This window comes from Thunnus maccoyii, chromosome 4 (genome assembly GCF_910596095.1).
Source record: "Thunnus maccoyii chromosome 4, fThuMac1.1, whole genome shotgun sequence".
Classification (NCBI taxonomy): domain Eukaryota; kingdom Metazoa; phylum Chordata; class Actinopteri; order Scombriformes; family Scombridae; genus Thunnus; species Thunnus maccoyii.
The window spans coordinates 6905675-6928490 of NC_056536.1; the positions used below are offsets into that span (position 1 = coordinate 6905675).

The following is a 22816-nucleotide window of genomic DNA, read 5'->3' on the forward strand; positions in this document are numbered from 1 at the left end:
CGACTATTATCTCCTCATCTTTTTGAGTGCTGCATTTGCAAAAAACGAAAATTGAATTATTCATCCCACAGAAATAATAAATAACCATTGCAATTCTAAAGGGAATGTGTAGCATCTATATTTTATGAACGAGCAAAAGATTTAAGACAAACGGGTTCATTATAACACACACACAAAGACACACACACAGAGTAATTGGTATGATTGCTTCCCCAAACACCCACAGTCTAAACCTTCAAACAAAAGTCTACAGACGGTCTTATCCGAGGAAATCTATGCCAGCCACACAGATAATGTCTTTCTCTCCCTCCCTCCCTCTTTTTTTCCCTTTCTGAATCTATTGAAGCGATTTTATGCATATTCGCAAAGGCTAATTCTCTGATGTTCACCCCTCGTACCCCTTGGTGAAAGACTGTTCATAGCAGGGAGCAGCCTCTGCGCACTGCTGCATGTGGTGAGATAACATGCGATGCAGAATACATGATCGCAAGCCGCACAAAGACGAAGAAAGTTACCTAAGTTAAGACGCAAAAGTGATTGGGACTGCTGGGGTGGCTGCTTATCTGGCTGAATCTAATTTAAAGTTATTTTATTGATAGCAGAGGAGTCATTTGACTTATCTTATCATGGTTTAATGCACTGACATTAAATCAGGAGGGGTGTAACACAAATGTAGTATATGTGCATATTAGGTGTGATTTGGTATAATAGTGTCTAAATATTGTATATTTTGTGGTCTAATATGGCATTATATGTGGTTTCTAAATACAGCATAACTTAGGTGTATGGTGTCTAATTAGAGTAAAACTGATATCTAATAAAGAACATGTTATTTCTAGTTTTTGTCTAATTTGATGAAGTGACTTACTTAAATACTTCAACTATTTTGCTGATAATACTTATGTACTTACATTGCTATATCGGTACTTAAGTAAAGAATCTGAGTACTTCTTTCACCACTGAGCAGAATCAACACAATCATCATAGCAAGTTAATAAACAGTGTGAGCATGTCATGCACTCTTGTGGCCTAAACATCTAATAATCCAAATCCTGAAAAAGTTCAAGATTGAATACATTTAGAGGTTCAGATGCAATACACAGAGGCAACTAATCCTAACTCATACCTATAAAATGCACTATTAGTGTGTACTGTATATTAGTGAAGATAAATGTGCATTTCTTGAACAACTACACCAGCAATGTCAGTATTTGTTCATGTCTAAGAGCACACAATCATTGCTGATTTGCACTGAGAGCCATCCTTAAGTAATATGGCCTTGAAAATGTGTCGTCAGTCTTCAGTTCAGCATAATGCGAACCTACAGTGCCAGAATACAAACATGATTCAGAGATGTTTTCCAGCCACTTTATTATCAGTGGTTGGCATAGCAACAAAATTATCAAGAAAGGTGAGGAGTGCTCTTCATAGCTAGAACCAATTCTTTAAATCAGGGCAGGAACTACTTGTTGTGAAATACATTCAAATAATTTTCTTAAAGTGTTCTTGATAACTGTTCCTAAATGTACACACTCCAGATCTGCACACTATCTACATATTTCTCTCAGGATATATATTCAATTGAGCCAATACAAACAGGCTGAATGGAGACTAAATTATATTAGGTTGTACTTTTTCCATATGTTTGCAGTAGGTATTCAGCTTTTATCCAATGTGTGAATTTGCAGGTTGTGGCTGTTTCTTGCTCAGGAAAGTTTTTGAGAGGATGCAGAGCTACTTCTGGTTTTCTGGTTACATGAGGTGTGTTTCTGCATGTACTGTAACAGCATTCATTCTACCACATGGATTAGTATGATCAAATTCAGACTGAAATCTGTTATACCAGAGAGACAACCTTAGTATCCCATTCGTCCTTCAAATTCAAGCCAATAATGATGTTTCTTCTTTTTCAAAGCTGTTGTTTTTTGCAAAATGAAGGCTTGAAACTTGAAAACACACAGTTGCTGCAGCTAATTTGAACGGATTTCAGCAGCACCTCCTCCCTTTTATCACAAACACGAACTTGCACAAGAACAGGAAAAAAAAAACAAAACATGAGAAGGCTCTCCTTGGGTGGAAGTGAGTCAAGTATTTATTCCATTCATTTTGTAGATTTTTTTCATAAAAGTTGTACAAGTTCCAGAGCTGACCTTTTAAGGTTGTTTTTAAAACCTTGAGCTAGGATGAATACTTCTTTTTAAAGAGTCCTCTCAATTGATGGACAACATCAGTATAGCATTCTGTCAATGTACTGTATTGATCTGTCTCTGCTGTCCCCTCACTACATCTCAGTACTCCCAGTGCTTCTGCGCTGTGAGTTGAGTTGTTGATGATCTACAATGACAAAAATGATCTGTATTTAGTTAAGTTGTCCTTGGAAAAGAGATATTTATTTGCATAAGAATTTACGTTTTGCTGCAAGAGAAGAGGAATGGGTCTGAGTGCATGTAACATTCAATTAGTGAAAACTAATTTAAGTAAAGAATCAGCGCAAAGGGAAAATGTTTCGAAGAGAAGCTGATCATTAAATGTAAATGTTATTTTTCTTTCTCCTGTTATTCAGTTATACTAAATGTTACATAATTCATCGGGGACAAATCATTACAACTTACTGATGTCATTTTTTTAAAATTCATTTTAAAAAGAGCCTTTCACACATTTTTGCTTTTTGCACACACCTACCTGCACATAGACACACTAAATGTCACATCCATTCCACGTTATTCCAATATTAATTCCTTTTATCTTATTGTTCTTATATTTTCTGCTACTTTCTTTGTGTTGTGTCCTCAAGCACAAGTCCACAAATCATGTTTTACCATTTATTGTGATCTTAAAGTCCCCCTCCATGCAAAAATGGGTTTTGCTTATTGCTCCAGTTCAGTTCAGTTTGGATGTTTGAACTTCACTGTGCATAATTATGTATGGGCAGATTTTGTTTTCACTTTCATCTGCTGAAGGGGGAAAGCTTCTCTGTGCTCACGTTAAATCTGAGGTTAAGGCATGTACCTATGAGCATGATTTCTGACCTCACAACTTTTTTTTGCAGCCAATCATGGTCCAGTATGCAACTTATGCAAGTGTGATGTGGAAAGTTGAAGCCTCTAGTGCACATACACTAAAAATGGACTTTACAGTGCAGTAGGAGACATCTTGTGGCCCGCAGTTATACTTGTGAAATTAACAACATTTGCGTATTCATAGATTCTGGATTTTTTACAATAATAAAACTGCCTTCACTTTCACAACTCAAAGTTATAATTGCAACTTTCTGAGTATTCAACTGCCTTACTTTTCAGTGGGGATGATCCCTAAAACACACTTCAGAATTGGAGCTTGTTCTAAATTTGTAAGAACCCAGAGTATTTTCAATACTGGTTCTTGAGCCCTGAGCTGGTGCTGTCAGCGAGTATGCTGCCGTTCCAATTGCAGAATGATCGTACCGCGTCCTCCCACCCTCGAGAGCCAGAGCCACTAATGAGGAAGAGAGAGAGAGGATGAGCTTCTTCAGCTCATGAAGGAAGACATGAAGTTGCAGAGAGAGGTAGAGGAGAGCAGAGAGAATAGACAGGCTCTTCTCTCTACTCGAGAGATTAGTTGAAAAATAAAAATAATGAATGAATGAATTAAAATAAAGTAATTATTAAATAAATTGTTTATTTCATTTACAGCGGTCTTTACAATTATTTACAGCATAAATAAAGTACATAAGAAGTGGAATAACAACATTCTCATTTAACAACACTTAGTTCCACCTTCGCGGTCTACATAGGACACGCCTTTACAGACCACGTACTTTGAGGGATGCAGCCCCCTTAATTGAGACACAGCTAAGGAGAGGAAAGAAGTAGTGGGTGGGGAAAGATAATACATAATGTTCTCCCCTCCTCCACCAACTGTTTAGTCTTTATACTGCACCCTTGAAGCAGCAACACAGCAACACAGCAAAATTAATGCCTGTTATAATTTTCTTCTTTCGTCTATGACCAGAGTTCCTTTTATCACATGAAAGTTTGATTACTTTGCACTTTGAAAAACTGCAGTTCCTTGGCCCCCCCATTGAGGTATAACACAACCAATGAGATTATTTCTGCCTTCAGAGCTCTGGCTGCGAGAAATACATCATATATCTACAATCTGAACAAAAGATGACTTGTGTTCAGTTACCATGAACAGTTACCACCACATTAATCATAACCATTACATATCTAACCTCAACCTGGAGTATTTTTAATTCCAGTTCTTTTATCAGTACTTGAAGAAATGTATGTACCACCTGAATAGGAAAGAAAGCGTGTTACATGTTTGCATCTTGGATATTATGTTAGATTAGATGTTAAAGGCACGAATTTCTCATATTTTCAAACTCCAGCTGGATCCAAACAAAGTTCTGCACATACTCAAGGTCCAAGATCCATATCTGAGGTTAACCGGACCAGGAACGGAGTGACTGGACTAGAAAACTTGGACTAGTCTGGTCCTCAGGTTTTTGAGCGTTTAGAGGTTTTGAAAAGCCTTCAACAATGTATCAGGCTTTATTTTCTTTTCAAGGTCCTTAATCCATCAATTCACAATTGTGTTTGCTCTGCTTTTACCTTTGTAAGAAAAGAAATGATTATCTGGATTTAGTGCATGGGTGTAATGGCCCTGATCCTTTGCTGCATATTGGTGGAAAATGTTTCAAAGTGTGAATTAAACTTGAAAGCAGTGAACTGTCTTTTTTTTCTTTTGTGCTTGTCAGCCCCTCTGCTCCTCTGTCATACAAGAAGAAAAGTGTGGGGGCGGATGACCCAGATCATGAAAAGAAAAGGCAGAGAGAAATAGGGGGAGATAAATAAGGAGAGGAAGGGAAATGAATGAGATTTTTGGTTGGCTGAGGAAAATTGGTGGAAAGGAATCAGAGTGCTACACAAAAGTCGATCATGGGCAAGTACAGTAGGGGGCAGGGGTTTCAAGAAAAGTTATGGTGGAGATCAAATCAAGTCAAATCAACTTTATTTATATAGCACTTTACACACAACACAGTTGATCCAAACTGTTTCACAGCACACAGATAAGAAGACAAAAAAAAAAAGAAAAAATGATAAACAAAATGAGATGGCAGGCAGCAGAGGCAGCAGGTAAAGATGGAGGGATTGGAGGGCGGGAAAGAAGAGCTGTGTCTCAAAACAGGGGCCGCATCCTTCAAAGGCTGCATTTGAAGACCGAATGCATCACAGTGGCGTGACCAAGGCTGTCCCATTTCGAAGGCTCCTCCAAATGTGGCTGAGAGAAGCAGCCTTCTTTTCCCGAATTTGGAGGATCCAACGGATGGATCCTTCACGGCCCAACCTATCCCAGAATGCATTTTACACCAACTGGCAGCAGCGATGGCGGGGATTTTGAGCCAGGCTAAGCTGATGTAATTTTTGCTGTAGGACTGTCCATATGTCACTTTATTAAGTTTTAATGTTTTTTCAGGTTAGAAAGTAACCATGTAGATTCCCAATATGTGGTGAGTTGTTGTTTTCAGATGTGTTTTCAGAGATGTGAGGAGCCGCTGACTGGGTGAGACCAGCCAGTCATCTCAGCCACTAGCAGCCTGACTCCTGAGATGATTGGCTGGTCAACATCTGTTGTCATCCTTGGGAGAACATGATCTGATAAACTGACCTGTGCAGCTTTTTGGTGATTTACTGCTTGCTCTGCTGGGGGGCTCAGGAGGTAGAGCGGGTCGTCCACTAATCGGAAGATTGTCGGTTCGGTTCCCGGCTCCTCCAGTTTGCATGTCAATGTGTGATTGAGCAAGATATTTAACCCCTAATTGCTCCTGATGGCTGTGCCTGTGGTAGTGTAAGTGAATGATTAGATTTCCTCTGATGGGCAGGTTGGGACCTTGCATGGTAGCCCCTATACCCATTCAGCGTGTGAATGGGTGAATGTGATTTGTAGTGTAAAAGCGCTTTGAGTGGTCGGAAGACTAGAAAGGCGCTATGCAAGTACAGTCCATTTACCATCTAATGTCTTCATTTGATATATGATATAATTCCTTTTGGAAGATAAATGTTGGTCTCACAGATGAAATCTAACACTTGTCGCTGCCACATTAGTTTGTCTGAATGTAAAGTGAAGCCTCATGTTTTTACTGGGCAGAACAACAGTGCTGCCTCTGGGGCTCTATATGTGCAGATATCACCACATTTACATAAGTATAAATGTGTTAAAATGAACAGCGCTGTCTACATTAAATTTTGTTTTGCATCTCTCCGTCAATGAGGTTTTTTGTGAGAAAAAAGGTGTTAGCGGAGCTTTGAGTTAAGATTATTTTGTCACAGTACAGTCAGGTGGGTGTGTTGAAGCTGAGCTGCTGCTGTTCCAATTGCAGAATGATCGTACCGCGTCCTCCCGTCCTCGAGAGCCAGAGCCACTAATGAGAAAGAGAGAGGATGAGCTTCTTTAGCTCATGAAGGAAGACATGAGGTTGCAGAGAGAGGCAGAGGAGAGGAGAATGGACAGGCTCTTCTCTCTACTTGAGAGTTAGTCATTGTTAAATACGGTGCTTATTTCATTTACAGCAGTCTTTACAATTATTTACAACATGAATAAAGTACATAAGAAGAAGAATAGGGTGTCTGCAGGTCGTTAAAGCGTCTTAAATTCAATTTTATAAATATTAGGCCTTAGAAAATGTGTTGATGTATATTTTGGTTGAGCTGAGCAGGTCTGTGTGGTGCTGCTGGACCTAAATGGGCAGCCGCTAAATAACATTAGAATCTCTGGCTCCATTTCTACTAGCTGTGTCCCGATTGTCAACTGCAGCTGTCAAGGTTGCTAGGCGACAGAAGCAGCGCTTCGTGACTCAGGGGTAAGGGCGGGAACAGCTGGTGATGAAAAGGCCGAACCAAGCGTTGTTAAATGAGACTAGTGCGTCACCAGCCTTATTTAACAATGTTCGGTTCGGCCTTCATGGTCTACAAAGGACATGCCTTTGTAGTCCGCATCCTTCGAAGGATGCGGACCCTGAATTGAGACACAGCTAAGGAGAGTGGTGGGTTGGAAAACATAATATATAACTACAACTGTTTAGTCCTCATACTGCACCGCTGAAGCTATAGCCACAGCAAAATTAATGCCCTTTATAATTTTCTTCTTTTCTCTATGACCAGAGTTCCTTTTATCAAGTGCAAGTTTGCCTAATTTGCACTTTGAGAGACTGCAGTTACTTGCCTCCCCCATCAACACAATCAATGAGATTATTTCTGCCTGCAGAGCTCTGGCTGCAAGAAATATGTCATATATCTACAATCTGAACAAAAGATGACTGTGGATTTGTTGTATGTAGGTCTAATTGTATGAGGACACATTGTTTTTTGTCAGTTAGGGCGACATTTCAATGACTTATGTTCAGTTACCACAAACAGTTACCGCCACATTAATCATAACCATTACATGTCTAACATCAACACTTACCCTAACCCTAAACCTAACCCTTATAACAATTACAACTATAGTAACTCATAATAAAATAAAATGTTCTTTAACATGTTAGTTCAGCATAAAGCCTAGACCTAACCAGGACTACACAAAGAAGATATGTAGCCCAAACATGTTCCTTTATCTGCTACTGCTCTGAAGGTCAAAAATACTTGGTTGAACATCCATCTAATACTAATTGCCTTTTTATTCCTTATACTTTCTGATTTTAAGTGCATAGGACTGTCAACCTAGCCTAACCTGGGCGGGGCAGAGTCAAGCTGCCTCAGTAGCCAAATTTCTGCCCCTGAATGGCCACATACTTCTCTGCTCCCTTGTCCAGGTGATCGGGGGGCTCTCTCACTGTGTGGGATTTGAACCCGGTGCCCCTGGGTGGTAGAGTGGCACGCTGAAAGATGTGGGGCACCTGCTCAATTATATGTTGTTTTAAAATCATCACGGTTCCACCAAAATGCAGCGGTGCCCCGGCACCCTCACGGGTTGGTGGGTGGCAGGGCAGGGACTCAAACCTGGATCTCCTGCACAGGGGAGCTGAGCTCATCCAGATGAACCACCAAGCCAGACAGATGATTTTAGAACAATTACCTAAGTCAATTTACATCAGATCAGTAGACCTGTAGACTGTAACACAATTTGTAATACATTTGACATGAGAGACAACAATTATTTTGTCTATCCAGAGGAAACAAAGTTTGGACACATGTCAATCCTGCTGATGTGTGATGGCTGCAGGTATTTAATCAACTCAAAGCAAAGAATCCCACATACAGCGGTTGTGGGCAACAAATGGAACATCATGCCTGTTGTTTCTGCAAAACTCCAGATGATGTTTAATGACATATGAACCACATTATTGTTAAAACCATTACATATTCTGGCTTATTTGCAAAACTCAGCATGCATGAAAGGTGTTTTGTGATTTTGAAAGCTGTAGCTTAACCTTACTTAATAGGGCTGAAATGATTAGTCGAATAATTGTTTAGTCGACCAATAGACAATTGAGACGGTGTTTTGGTAATCAGGCAATAATTTCAGTCATTTTTATTTTCTTTCATATCATTATAAAATGAATATCTGAGTCTTGGTCAGACAAAATAACATCTGAAGACGTCTATAACAATAACATATAACAAAATAGTGTTTGCAGTGCACCAACAGTAATGTTTAGAACAGCAAAGTCAATATAATAATATAATATAATTTACATAATATAATATATATACTAATATAAACTCTATAATATCTCTCTAACAAATAAAAAAAAAAATCTCAAGACAATAAAATGTTCTTTCACTACGCCAAGGTTCACTCTCTCTCCATGCAGCCTCTCTGCTCTGCTGTCTGCTCTCTGTGTGTGTGTGTGTGTGTGTGTGTGTGTGTGTGTGTGTATGTGTGTGTGTGTGTGTGTATTTGGTGGAGGAGCTGAGCCCAGCCCTGGGTCAAACACCGACACAGAGAGCAGAGGAGAGACTGCAGGCACAATCATATACTAAAACCACATTTTCCGATCCACTAATCTCACTCCCTGGTTTCTTCTAATACCAATAAAAGAACAGACTTTAAAGCGAGACATGTAACTTTTGATAAGCAGCAGCAACAGCAGCGTCTGCTGCCACAGGTGATGACTACAAGACTACAAACTAACTATAAAAGTTTTATAGCAGCTGGCAAACTATGAGGTGACTCACTACCGTTACACACTGCTATGGAGTGTGTTTTTGATGTCTTTTCCCTCAGAGTCTTTGTTTATATCTTTTATTTTTTATGAGAGAGAAGTTACTTTTTGTGTTTTTGCATCTTTTTATGAGTCTATACAGTGTATAGTATGTATATATATACAGTATGGTGATCCAGTACAAGACATATTTTTACTTTTACTAAGCTTATAAATTTTCAGTTTTTGTTGACATTGTCAGAAAAGTGATAATTTTACTTTGTTTATTATTGAGGTTGTGGTGGATCATGGTGTTGTACTGGAGTGCATTATATTGAAAAGCCTTCCAAATATTTTGAGCAATATATACATTTTAGAAAAATTTAGAACTGGTTTCAATTCAGAACTGGGTTTGGGGGGCATCTTTGACTTTGGTTACCTTGTGAGGCAGCTGGATTCACGAGATCACAAGATCACATGAGAATCCATCTTGTCAAGCTTCAAGTTATACGCTTGTATGCTTCGGACAAAAGCACATAACCAATCAGTGTCCTATGAGGATTCCCACATGATCACGTGATCTTGCGAATCCAGCTGCCTTGTAAGATAAGATGGTGATAGATGGTTCATCCAATCACCTGCCTAGTATTTTCCAAACAGTTGCTAAGGACGACTTCTCAGATCTGGCACATCAGGTTAGAACTTTGGGTCGTTATAATAGGCATTTTTAACCACTCTGACATTTCATAGGCAAAACCATTAAGATGTTAATCAAGAAAATAATCATTAGTTGTAGTCCTAAACTATAATGGTTTACCTTGTGGGGACCTGCTCTTTGTCCTGTAATCAAAGTTGAGTCACCATAATGTGTGAACAGATTTTTCCGCCTACATTGTGATTAATACAAGTATAGACACACACACACACACACACACACACACTCTCTCTCACACACAGGAAATCAGAGTGTGCAACAGCACTGCGGAGGCCTAAGGCAAACATCAATTGTGGGAGCTAGATACAAAGTGACATTTTACTGATTACAGTTTAATTCACAAATAGTAAATTTGACAAAGGGCACATGCTTAAAATAGTTTCTCACTGCAGCACATATAAAGAGCACATTTATTATTTGCCCAATCTCTACCAGTGTACAGATGCCCACGGCCATCAAAGCAACAGTTAGATAAACTGGGTACATGGTAAGACCAGGAGGCCAGACCAGAGAAACAAACTGTGTTTAATACAGGGCCACTTCAGATGTCTGTTTTGTTTAAACATAAAAAGAACATCATTTTAACAGTAAGGGCAGGAGAAGACAGGCACTTACAGGCATTACACACTCACACCAGTCCTCCCAGTGCTCCAGCTGTCACTGCTGGGGCACTCAGATGTACTGTAAGCAGGAGAGAGGGAGGGATGGTGCAATAAATGACTGCAGTTGAAGCTTTCTTCCAGAGACAGGTTACTATCACCTTCCTGTCCAAAAATACACTCCTCCACCTCTCTTCCTCTCTCACCTTTCAAACACTGAATTTATTAGCCTAATATGTTATGCAGTGATTCCTATGAAGCATACAAAGTAGTGTATATACACTGATAACTCCGTAGCATGTGTGTCTTGAATATAATACTTTATTTTCTCCAAATTAAGTTTAGAGAAAGAAACCAAAAATAAAAAGCCGGGGTTATATTATACCAAGATTAGACATTTTCTGTATATATTCACAACTACATGTTCTTTTTGAATTAGACCAAGCACTGCTTGTTCTCAGGGCTGCAGCCAGTTCGTACACTGGCGGCTGTGTGAGTTGTGTTTCAAGAATTAGAGGGAAATTGTTACAAGTCCAGAGCAGCAGCTTCGATCTATTCTCAAATGCGCATTTAATCTGTCTGATTCCCTGCACATCCTCTTCCCTCTCTTTGTCCAAGTGAGTCCAAAGAGTCCGACACTGAAGGGATTTAGACAGAGAAGGTAATTTTTCTTTGGCTCGACTCCCACGGCTGCTTCAATAAAACTAAAAATAAAGTGGCTAATATCACAGTAAATTGTGATACTAAAGGTTCAACATATATTGGATTAGATTAAAATGTTCAGCCTACTTCAATAATAATTTCACTCTAATAACAATATAAGCAGAGTAAGTGGCAATGTACGATTATTTAATGTGTGATGTTAGAGTAGAGGGGTCATAGTGTGTTTTGTTTATGACATTAACATGAACCAGAGAGCTTGGGATGTTATCACTGTGGTGCTAGAGACTTTAGATTACTTCTCATTGTTTAATGATTTTATCTTTTCAGTATTTGAATAACTAACAAGCAACTCTAACTATAACCACTAGTTCTTATAATCAGTGTTGTCTTATGCCACATTAATGTCATATCCGCGTTACCGTAATTATGAGTTTCCGTTTTGTAAATAGCATTCACGTCAACCTGCGAGTCATAATTATGATTGAGGAACTTGGTACTTAATAGTATGGAAGTACCTGACAATCAAGCAAATGTGGACGCCTCAGGTCAAGTCCGTTGTTCAATGTAATTAAACCCAAATTTAATGGATATAATGTAATTTTGTCAATGCACAGTATTTTTAACCCTCATAAAACCGACTCAGTTATCATACAACCTTCCTGAGATGTCAGTTGACATGAATGCTTGCAAGTCCTTGAAGGGGCTGTAATATGCTTTTTGTGATTTTCTCTTATTTATATACTGTTCTGATATGATGATGTTTTATATCTATGCTAAACATGTTCAACATATGTAGAAACAATATATGTAGAAATGCTACCTCCAAGTCAAAAGCCGGGTGACTTTTTTTTCTACCTTGCACTTGCGCACGCCTGTAAACGACAGTCTGTTCCGTAGCCTCGGTTGCTAAGGTTGCATGTGTTGTTTGTATTGCCCACTCTCATATTTCGGCTCAAAAATGTATGGATGTATTTGAGAAGTTGACATTTTGAGTAAAGAACGAGAAAAAGTAGTGAAATCCTATTACTATCATTTGTTTCACATTTTGTTGGCATAGCCTCGGCTGTGATGCATCTTCTGGAAGCTAACCAATCAGAACAGAAGGGGCTGATCGGCAGGAGGGCCTTAAAAAGACAGGGGCTAAAACGACCTGTTTCAGACAGAGGCTGAAATAAGGGGCTGCATAAAGGGTCAGTATAAGATGAATAAAGAGTTTTTTGAACTGTAAAGCATGCAGAGATATTCCAGTTGGGCCCCAGAATTTGAATATAGACCTGGAAATGTGCATGATATGTCCCCTTTAACATGGGATTCTTTCCGATCCTTCCCATCCATCCGACATAGCGATGCTCTGGCCAAAATGGTAAATATCCAAATGATACTCAAAATTATTTTATCATGCTTATCACTATTATGAAACTGTTACTCAATTTCACAATCATAAAAATACACACTACTAAAGATCAAGTTGTGCTTTGATAAGTGGAAATGTTGTTCCCAAGTCGCGTTGAAAGGCATAGCAAGTATTAACCTCCTGATTATATTTGGTATGGTTAAAGACAATAATGATGAAAACAAGTCTAATGCAGACGGTCTCTCTGGCAGTCATCCGATTTGAATATCAAAGTCTAACTTCTTGCTTTGTACAGTCAGTTTGAAGTCAGCTCCATGTTTCCCAAGGCTGAAACACTCGCCTGTTGATTTCTCCCACTTCTTAGAGAAATGAAAGAATCTCCAAACTTGTCAGATGTCTGTGGTGCGGAAAAAAACAGACTCTATCAAATGACGAGATGGTGTTAAGTTCACAAGAAGCACCAAGCATGGCTTCAAAAGATGCTGCTTTTTCTTCAGAAACACAAAAGAAGCAGTCTGATCTTCTTCTTGATCAAATATTTCATCAATGAGCAGATCAGTGGACCGGTTCTATTAGGGCAGTGTAAACCTAGCATGCTAGTTTGTATCATATAAAATCATAAATCATGTATTGTTCATCTAACTTTTGAAAGCAGTTAAAATTTAAAAAGACAAGCTGGGCAATTACTTTCAATAAAAATCACAATGTGAAAAAAAAGAAAACAGAAGACTAAACCTTCACGCAGGGAGTTTCCATTAAAAAAGTCTAAATTGCACCCAAAGTTGTCTTAATGAGCAGGAGGTAAAGCTGACCAGAGCAGAATTGTTTTGACACAAGTCGTCCTGTTTGACTAGACACCATTATTGCCTATATCCTCTCCTCTGACAGGGTCAGCCCAATTTGTCACATTACATAGCAAAACATTGTTAAGAGGGCTTTCTAAGCTGGATGGAATAAGAGGGAATATTGTAATGTACATAACCTGAGCAGGAACCCGTGTCACACACACTCACACACATACAGATCTGTATGAAATGAAGAGCTGGAAAGGTCAATATGATCCACCAATTACTGCCACTCATTACTCAGAGAGGAGAGAGCGGAGCGGAGGATGAAACAGTGGGCTGAGAGAGGACAGCTGCTGGTGAAATGATAATAATGGCTGGAAAAATAATTTTTCTTTCTCATCGGGTCCCCTCTCAATCCCACCCCAACCTCCCCCCTCCCCCTTTCTGACTTGATGCATCGGCTGCATCCTCACAAGCATTTTCCTTCTCTCTCCGTCATCTTCTTGTCCCCACACCACCTTTTCTCCTCTCTCATTTATTTTAATTTGTCATGCTTTGCTCTCCTCCCTCGGTGCAGGGTGGAGAGGGTGGATTGAAGAGCAGCGCGTCGGGAGAAGTGAGGAGAGATGGGCAAAGAAATTGGTATCTCCACTCTCGCCATAATGAAACATTTAGATGCGGGCGCAGCTATGCCTCCGAATTAATGGCTTGCGTTGAAGGAGAGAGGGGAGGAGGGAGGAGAAGGGGGCCAGGCAGTCGCACCACTTCACCCTAATAACCCTCGAATCCAGGTCAGACAGGATTATCTCCAGATAATCAGTTCCCTCAATGAGCTGCTATCATGGCTTGAAAAGGTTTTTGTGGTGCCCAAAGTGATCTCTGTGTGTGTGTGTGTGTGTGTGAAAGAGAGAGAGAGAGTCGTCTCGTGTGTCCAGTTTCCTCTCCAGGGAATCTCAGGTGTCATATATTCCCTCGACAGGAATGAATATTGACATTTTTCATCTCGACCAAGATTAGACTGTTAGCAAACTTCCCTTAAATTGTTCCTGAGTTTAAGTCATAGCAGATATCCTCCAGTGATAAAGTGGCTGAGATATTACCTGAAAATGATGATTGACTGGCAGAATTGGACTCGAAGCCTCGGAGAGACAGAGAAAATGGAGACTTCATCATTTGCTGAATAACACAGCCCCTTGAGAATAAAGGAGCCAAAAACCTTGTGCCCACTGCATGTTCCCCAGTATTTTTTTGTCATTTTTGTTGCTCTAAAATGGAGTGTTTCAAAACAACTTGCCGAAATGTTGGCTCCGGTCTGATGCCGTCCCACAGCCGTATGGGGCTCTGAAGTGAATCTGCGACACATTTTTCACAGCTCAGATGTTGTAACTTTTGAAAGAGACCATTAATGAAATATTGGCATTAATATCAGAACATAATCAAAGCCATTCGGGAGCTTTGTTCTCTTTTGAGATGTCTTCTGCTAACTTTGGAGCATGTTAGTGAATTTCCAACAAGCCCCTCTGACTGTGACACGAGTGTGCTTGCGATGAATCTGCCCTCAACACTTGTCACTTCAGATCTATCGGTTAATGTGCGCCGGTGCTGCTTCAAGGCTTTGTGCTATTATTTATCTCTGGCCGGTAACTGAGTATGACATGCAGAGATAAAGGCGCACCCATATGCAGGAGTACACACACAGAGGCAAGCGCACACCAGGCAAGATCACACAAGAGTTGACACTGAGAATAAACATGCACATATTCCACCTCATTCACATACAATCAAGCAAATGATACTGGTACAGCAACAGTAACATTTAATCTCTTCTGATTCATCAAGATAAAAGAACATTTCATATGGCGTAGAGCACACACTTCCCGGCAAAATCAAGCACAAAACAGACAAATTAAATTTGATTTATCACAACCATGACTCATCAGAAATGAAACGACACTGCTGAGCATTTGTTTGAGATAAGAGCAGATTCTGAATGATTTGAGTGAAAACTGCCATTAAGAGCGACATCGATGCCTAGAGATGCGCCTGCGTTATGCCGGGGAATTGGCTTTTTTTTTTTTTTTTTTTTTTCAATAAATGCCTTTTTAACTTGTCCGGCTTCTTCTTTTGTCATCTTCAGACACACACTATCTGTAAGCTAATGGCTGCCAGAGCCCAACGGCCTGCATAACTCTTCACCGTCTGACACTGTACTGTCATATCCGGCCGAGGCTTCATTAATTCCCCATCCCAGAATCAATGACTCGCCTTTGTAACAGATTTGCAGTCTCAGGCACTTTCTTTTTCTCTTTGTGTATTCTTGTGCTCTCTCTCTCTCTCTCTCTGTCTCTCTCCCCCCCCCCATCTTTCACTCTCCTCCTCTCTCCAGTCCAACCTCAAGGGAAGAGATGTAAAGATGAATGACAACAGGGTCATTTTACCACAAGCAAAATGTCCTACAGTTAATAGAAAATGTATTTTTTTGAGTGTGTATTAATGCTTTTATTTATTTACACACCATAAGAATGTGTTTATACATATTTGGGGGCTGAATGTTTGTGTCCATTAATTCTGTATATATTTGTGTACACCAATGCTTGTGTGTTGGTATATGTGCCCGTGTGTTTGTGTGAATCGAGGGTGACATCTCCACAAACAGTGTCGTGGCCTTCAACCCTGCACTGACTCTTTGCATTATAGTCACTGGTTGGATATCAGATAAAGACAGCGCTTTCCAGAGATTTTTCATGACCTTTGAACTGAAATGTCATTTAGTTTTGGGTCAGATGTTGCTATTAATAAGTGTTTTTTTTTCTCTGTACTTGTGAGTGGTAGATAAAAACTTGATTTCTTGCCTTAAAGTGCTGATTTCAGTGGTTTGGACAAATTCACATAGCCATTTAGCTACTTTTATAACTCTAATATGTTTTTCTCAGCTCAATTTAGAGGCTTTTCATCTGCCAGACTGATGTTGTTACGGTTGTTACATCATAAGTTCATTTGGTAAAGCCTTTTATTGAAACTCCTGTATCAATGTAAAACCTTCTATTGACCTGTCACCAAGTGGCAAGTGAAAGCAAGAAACCAACGGCACTTTGAATAACAACAATAGCTGGTTAATTTGTATTCTTGTACATCTACATGCTTTCAGATCACAAACAAAATAATAATAATGCCACTGATAATAATGCATCTTATTTAAAAAGAACATTGATGAGTTTACAAAGGACCTTCCATAAAAATAAGAAAGATAGCTTACCATATGACATAAATGACACAAAGAGCAGGAGAAATAAAAAGAAGAGACAACAAATGAATTATTACATTCAAGGCTCTTTGTAAAAGGCAATATGTAATTATAGTCAAAGTATGACTCCCAAGAGTGTAAGGTCGTGTCGAATGGCAGGACATTATCTGAAAGTTTAATAAATCCAGGCTGTTAGTTAACCATCAAACCCCTATTAGCTCCTGTCGTCACCTCGGCATCTGATTTATCTGCTACCACCATCTTGTCACTGTGTATCTGTAACATAAAGTGATAATGAAATATCACTTCTTTTTTTGTTCCCCTATACCCCCCTCTCCAGCTCCTCCTTCTCTCTCACTTTGCTGGGGTCATCCAATACCAGAACATAGCAGCAGAACCCAACACTTATCACTTATATAAGGAGATGGGGGGAGGGAGGGGGTAGAGGTAAGCCGCTGTCTCTCATTCGGCCCTTCTATTTGTCAGGAGACTCAATCAATGTGTAATTACTGTGGATGGCTATCATAAAAAACAATGCCAAGAGCCCTCTCAAGGTTATCCCCCTAATTGTGTTATTTATAAATATGAAATGGTTGTAAATGCGGCTGCCACAGTGGATGGAGTTAACGGCTGATGAACATGATATATTTCCAATTTGCAATGTGAGATCCGTGTGGACAGGTCGATGCCGCTAAGAGCTTTTCTGACTGTGGCTAATAACACTGATAATAAAGGTTCGTGCTTGAATCAGGCTCTGAGGTAAAACAGATAAGAGGCTGGAATTCATTCAACCAGATTTGACACCTCAGTGGTTTCAGTGATAGTGTTATTTTATCCAAATCTCATGAGTGAAGGTGCAAAATTAGGGCTGAGCGATACGCCCAAAAATTATAATCTCAATTTTTATGAATGCTCGGGGACAATGACAATTTTAATCAAACAAAAGATCAAACAGAATTTTTTTTCTTATAAAATGCAGAAAGTGTAAAACATAACTGAGACATCATATTTTTGGGGTTGAGATAGAAACGTAGAATAACTGCCCCACTTGCAAAACTATCATCATCGTTAAGGATATTCAAAAATACAGGATATCCAACACAGCTATGGACCGTCACTATTAAAGGCTTCAACTAAGTAAAGCACTGATATCCAGTTTAATAATCAGAGCAGAAAAGTTCATACCCTAATTCATCTGCGCCCAATGTTGGTGTTGCTTGACTACAGCCCAATATCTGCACACTGATGGCTAGTTAGCATTAGTTAACCCCTGCACACTTACTCCAAGCCACTAAAGTTTAATAATGACAACATTTCAATCCTACTTACTCTTAGTCAGTGCAGAATGTTTAAAAAATGGAAAGCACACCCATTTTTGGAATAAGTGTGCAGGTGTTACCTTTTGTCATTGATATGGTTTTCTGATAATCTTGCACCTACTTGATGTACGTATAATTAGTCTCCTTCGACTAGTTAGCATTACCCAACAGTTAGAGACAAACTGAACAAAGAAGAATCCACACATAGGGAGATGATGCTTCGTCAACTAACACAAACAGAGAGTGGATCAGTGTGCTTTTTTCAGTCTGTTCCCTTTGTAGATGTGACCATTCACTACGAGATAGCCAGAGCAGCTAAGGAGCTATTTCCCTATCTTTATTCAAGAGCGTGGTATATCAATTTGAGAGCATAATTTATTAATTTCACGTTCAAATTTTGTAATTTGTCCCTCAAAACCCTGCCCTCGCACTCATATAGCCTCTGCTTGCGCTTAGATTTGCTCTGTTTCTGCTCAAACTGTGTGCTTGCACTCAAATATGATGTTGCTTGCACAGATTTCCTGCGCTCAAGCTTCAGCTCTTCTCCTCGCACTCAGGCTGCTCATGAAACTTCTCCTCTCAGATTTCTCCTCTGCTCTTGTATTTTTTGTGCAACAACCCTGTCAAAATCCCCCAACCAATAGAAGGCCAGGTTTAGTGTTGACCAATGAAATGATCCCTGCCTCCTTGCGAGCTTGTTCGCTTTACTTCTTAGAGCGTCCCGTACGGACGGGTACTCTTTAAGTGGGTTCATCCACTCCCGCCCTCCAGGGCTTTATAAAATGTACTTCCCTTGTTTTATTTATGACTTTTGGAATAAAAGGACAGTTCATTTATCCACCAGCACCCGTGATTTTTACCATAGTAGCTGCATACAGTATTATAGTAGCCGCATGGCACAGTGCCTGCCTGTTGGTGTGCTGGAGGAGAAAACGATGTCACCTTCATCATAAACGTTTCTATGGTTACGTTACGCCGTTTGAGAAGGCGAGATGGTCGCTTGAACTCCATTTTCTATATGAAAAACTGAAGTGATAAGCGTTACAAGGACCCACAGTTGCAGTTTCCTCAGGCTGGTTAGCAGCTCCTCCATCCAGACTGCTGCTAGTGCAAACCCACTGACACAGTTAGCACAGTTAGCGTGAAATCAATAAATTATGCTCTCAAATTGATATACCACGCTCTTGAATAAAGATAGGGAAATAGCTCCATAAGCAGCTAGCCACCTGTTGTCACAACAGCCCCATAACTGCAGCAGGTACACATATAATGTAACTAAACATGTCACGGCACTTTTGACTGAAAATAACCTTTTTGTGCACGTTGTAATAAGTTGATTTTCACAATGACAACATTTTATGCATCATGCAAAAACAGAAATTTCTATTCATTCATTTGATTAAATATATTTCCCAGCCACAGCATGCAGAATTTTAAAGAATTAAAAAAATTAAAACACTTATTAAAATAATTATTTAAGGATGTCATAAATGATCAAACCTCTTCTTGTAATTGCTCTGTGTATTTTCTGTTTTTATGTCTGTGAATCACTTTGTAAACTTGTTTTTGAAAAGTGCTATATAAATAAAGATTATTATTATTATCATTACTATGAAACAGGCTAATAACAGAGCAAAGTGTTTATTCCTAATTTGGCTAATGTTACATGTATATCCTATAATATTTTATATTTTATCAAGAAACTTCTTTGCTTTCTGATCATGCTCCCATTTTAATTTGCTGTTGATTGAAACTCACTGCTTCCTCCATATGGTGTCATGATGAATCCAGCATTCCCACAGCTGTGATTCCATTATCCAAGAGCCTACAGCCATGTTAGCAGCTCTGTGAGGCTGCATTTTGGCGCAGCGGTGTAAATGCTGTCATCAGCATGCGAACATGCTGATGACAGCATTTACACATTTCTCCGTTTTCTATTTATGTGTTTACCGTTGTCAGGCTAGGCTTACCCATTGTTGCTAACTTCGGAGCTAACCCCTTCACTTTTCCAGCAGTTGGGGAAACAACAGATGTGACTTTTCATGGTCTTGACAAGCTGCAGCATATATTAACTGATATACTGTAGTCTGTACTGTAGATTTACTGCCAGACTGACAATTTACTGCTAACCTTTTCCTCTGCTCCGCTCGCATTCACCATTGTTTTTCCACCGCTCGCTCTCTCGCTTAACCACTCACTCGCTTACGCTCTGCCCTATTCCTTAAAAGGAGTTACACTACCTGCAGTTTCCCAGGCAACAACACAGACGTTAACTCAGGTTTCGAGACAGCGCTGCTCAGAGGCTCCCAAACGCTATTGATTTGCGAATGAATGGATATTTGGCGTTATTTTTGACATTAAAAAAATTTTTTTTTGGCCTGGTGGGGTTCTCGTTGGCCTGGCGGCTCGCCAGGCCTGTACTATTATAGGGGAAACACTGAACTACACAAGCAGTCCATTGAAGTGATCTGCATGAATAATGCAAAAGGAAAATTAGCTTTATATTCTCATTGAAAACAACTTGGCAGTAGCAACAGCAGTTGAAATTAATTTTGAATGAAAACTGTACTTTTGTTAAAAGGAGAACGCAGGTCAACGAAGTGATGAGTATGACTTAAAAATGTACTGATGCAATTAGTGCTTTGTATATTACACTGATTTAATCAAATGAGCCATTATAGCAGCTTACAGGTGTTTCACCCGTCCTCAATGTTTTTTTGCCGGGCTTTTATCAGTGTTCATGCTGACTGCTGCCATTTTGCATTTTGTGCTAGCTATTATTTAAGATCTGGCCATTATTTGAATACCAGCTCATCCAGTATTTGAGAATTTATGGTATCTTAGACAATAACTGGTGCTTGAATGAATCTGAAAAATTTGAATTGAACATTTTCTCACATGAAAATGGTTTTCATGATAGAAAATGTCAGCTGTGGCCTCTAATCACTGATAGAGAAGCAACTGACAACTGACTGTATCCATCATCCCCTTTAATCCACATTTTTTTCTCCTCCTTTCACTACCACCCTCCTCATCCTCTGAAACAGACTTTTATTCCCAGGTCACTCTCCACAGTCAGTCTTAGTGAGTCAGCCTCTCTCATCAACCTCTCCTCTGCTCCACCTCGCCGCTCCCAGCCCACCACGTTGCCTCATCACCTCCACCCCCACCCCCACCTGACGCCCCTCAGGGAACCATGTCAATCCCAAGCCTATAAGAGGGGGCTTGACATGGGCCTCGGTGGACAGCCAGCTCCCCTTTGCTCCCTTGCTCAGCGGAGGATGAAATTAGCCTGCGGTGGATCGTCCATGGCGGTGGGTCACTCCAGACACTGAGCATCCACAAACTGCACCCCCCCCCCATCCCTTGCACCCTCTGACTCACCTCACGTCCATCCTGCCTTTTTGCCCCTCAAGTTAAAGCCATTTAACCCTCAGCATGGGGCAGAAAAACAAGGGTGCAGGGGTTGGCAGTCTCATGTTAAGTTAGAGAAACTTGTTGTTTAAATCAAAGCCTGTTTGGTATTCCAGGCAGTCTGTGTCTGCTACTGTCACGTAGCAGGACTAGGAATGCTGTATATAAGCTAGTATCCTCTGGATGCCAGAGGATACTACTTTCAGTGCCTTTTTGGAATGCCGGCTTCCTTCTATTTTCTTGCAGATTTACTTCATTTCAGTCCATGATAAAGCTATTGTCTAGCTGCCTCATGTGAATTTACACAAAAACCCCTGAAGTCTATTTCTTGGAAAATGTAGCAGCACTTGAACAAAACTAGAAACTGTCATGTAATATATGCAACACCAACCTCCCCTCTTCTGCATATCATTATTACAGCAGTGGAAGCCCAAAATAGCTGCACCATCCAATCTCATCCAATCCCCAAAACACAGGCCCGGTCTTTCACAAGCATCTGTGCCAGAAGTCCCCTAAGTTAACGGTGCAATTACTGTGAGTGTCTATTAAAGGGGGCATAAAAGATGGCTGAGTGTGATTCACCACTACATCAGACACATAAAAGAACCAAGATATGGAGGAAGAGGTGTGAACTCCCATCTCAAAGTAAAGGAAGACAATTACACCGCGGTTTTAAAGGATGAGACAAGAGCTTGTCTTTAAAGTCTATTTGCTCCAGAATGAGCTGAAGAAGAGTGAGGAGAGGGGAGAGTTTGTTGTATGATAGGAAGGTGGATGGTAAATGACTGTCATTTGGTCTTCCTTGGAGTATTAGCTCCCCAGTGTGGCTAATTCTGGCTGACATTTTTGATTGCCTCAAGTGAGGATTCTTTGTAATTGATTTGGGGATGCCAAATTGCACTTGCGGGAAAAACCCCTTTGTCAATCTATATCAGGATTTTTCCCCCGAAGGCCTTGTTATTTAAACAGATGCAATGATGTAATAATTTGTAATAAACTGCAAAAAACTATCTAAAAAGTGACCTAAAAATGACTGGAATATAGAGGTCTGTTTGCTCTCAGTTAGATAGTTTCTCTCAGTTTCATAAATACTAAATCCCCCGAGTTATTTCTATTAAAATCAGGAGGGGAAAGTAAAATACGGCAGGTCAAATACTTATTCCTTCTAAAGTTGGAACCTCACAATAAAGATGCCAACTTTCAGAAAATGTTCTTTGAAATGTCAGGGCCATCCTCAGGGTCTTGAAGGACGGCTTCTCTTTAAAAGCAATATTAGCAGTAAACATACAAAGCAGAGGCTGTCTATCTGCTTTTGCCATCACAGCATGGTGGAGGATGATAATCGTTGTGGAGGAATGGCATCTGCGGGAGTTGAACTTTACCTTTTTCACTTTTATTGGATCTTCTCCAGCTGGAGGTGCCATTGTGCCATAGTCAAACACAACTCTTTTACCTGTGAAGACATCCGTACCCTTTCCCTTTCCTCCTTTCACGAGACCATTCACAGACATTTACATGAACATGCATTACTCTAAATCTCTCCAGTTTTCTCTGAATGTCAGAAAATTGAAGCCACCATGTCTTGTCTGAGAG

At 39.9% G+C, this 22816-nt stretch overlaps 1 protein-coding gene across 2 annotated transcripts in view; it reads left to right on the plus strand.

The window, feature by feature from the left end:
* The window catches only part of LOC121895364, a 204273-nt gene extending 181997 nt beyond the window's left edge, over positions 1–22276 (plus strand). Inside the window, exon 5 of one of the 2 annotated variants that reach the window (XR_006095758.1) lies at positions 20857–22276. The gene's annotated coding sequence lies outside the window, so the exon portion shown is untranslated. Of the gene's footprint in view, positions 1–4372; positions 4703–20856 lie in introns of those variants that run through there. The other variant, XR_006095759.1, reaches the window with a different exon arrangement.
* Positions 22277–22816: the final 540 nt, after the last annotated feature.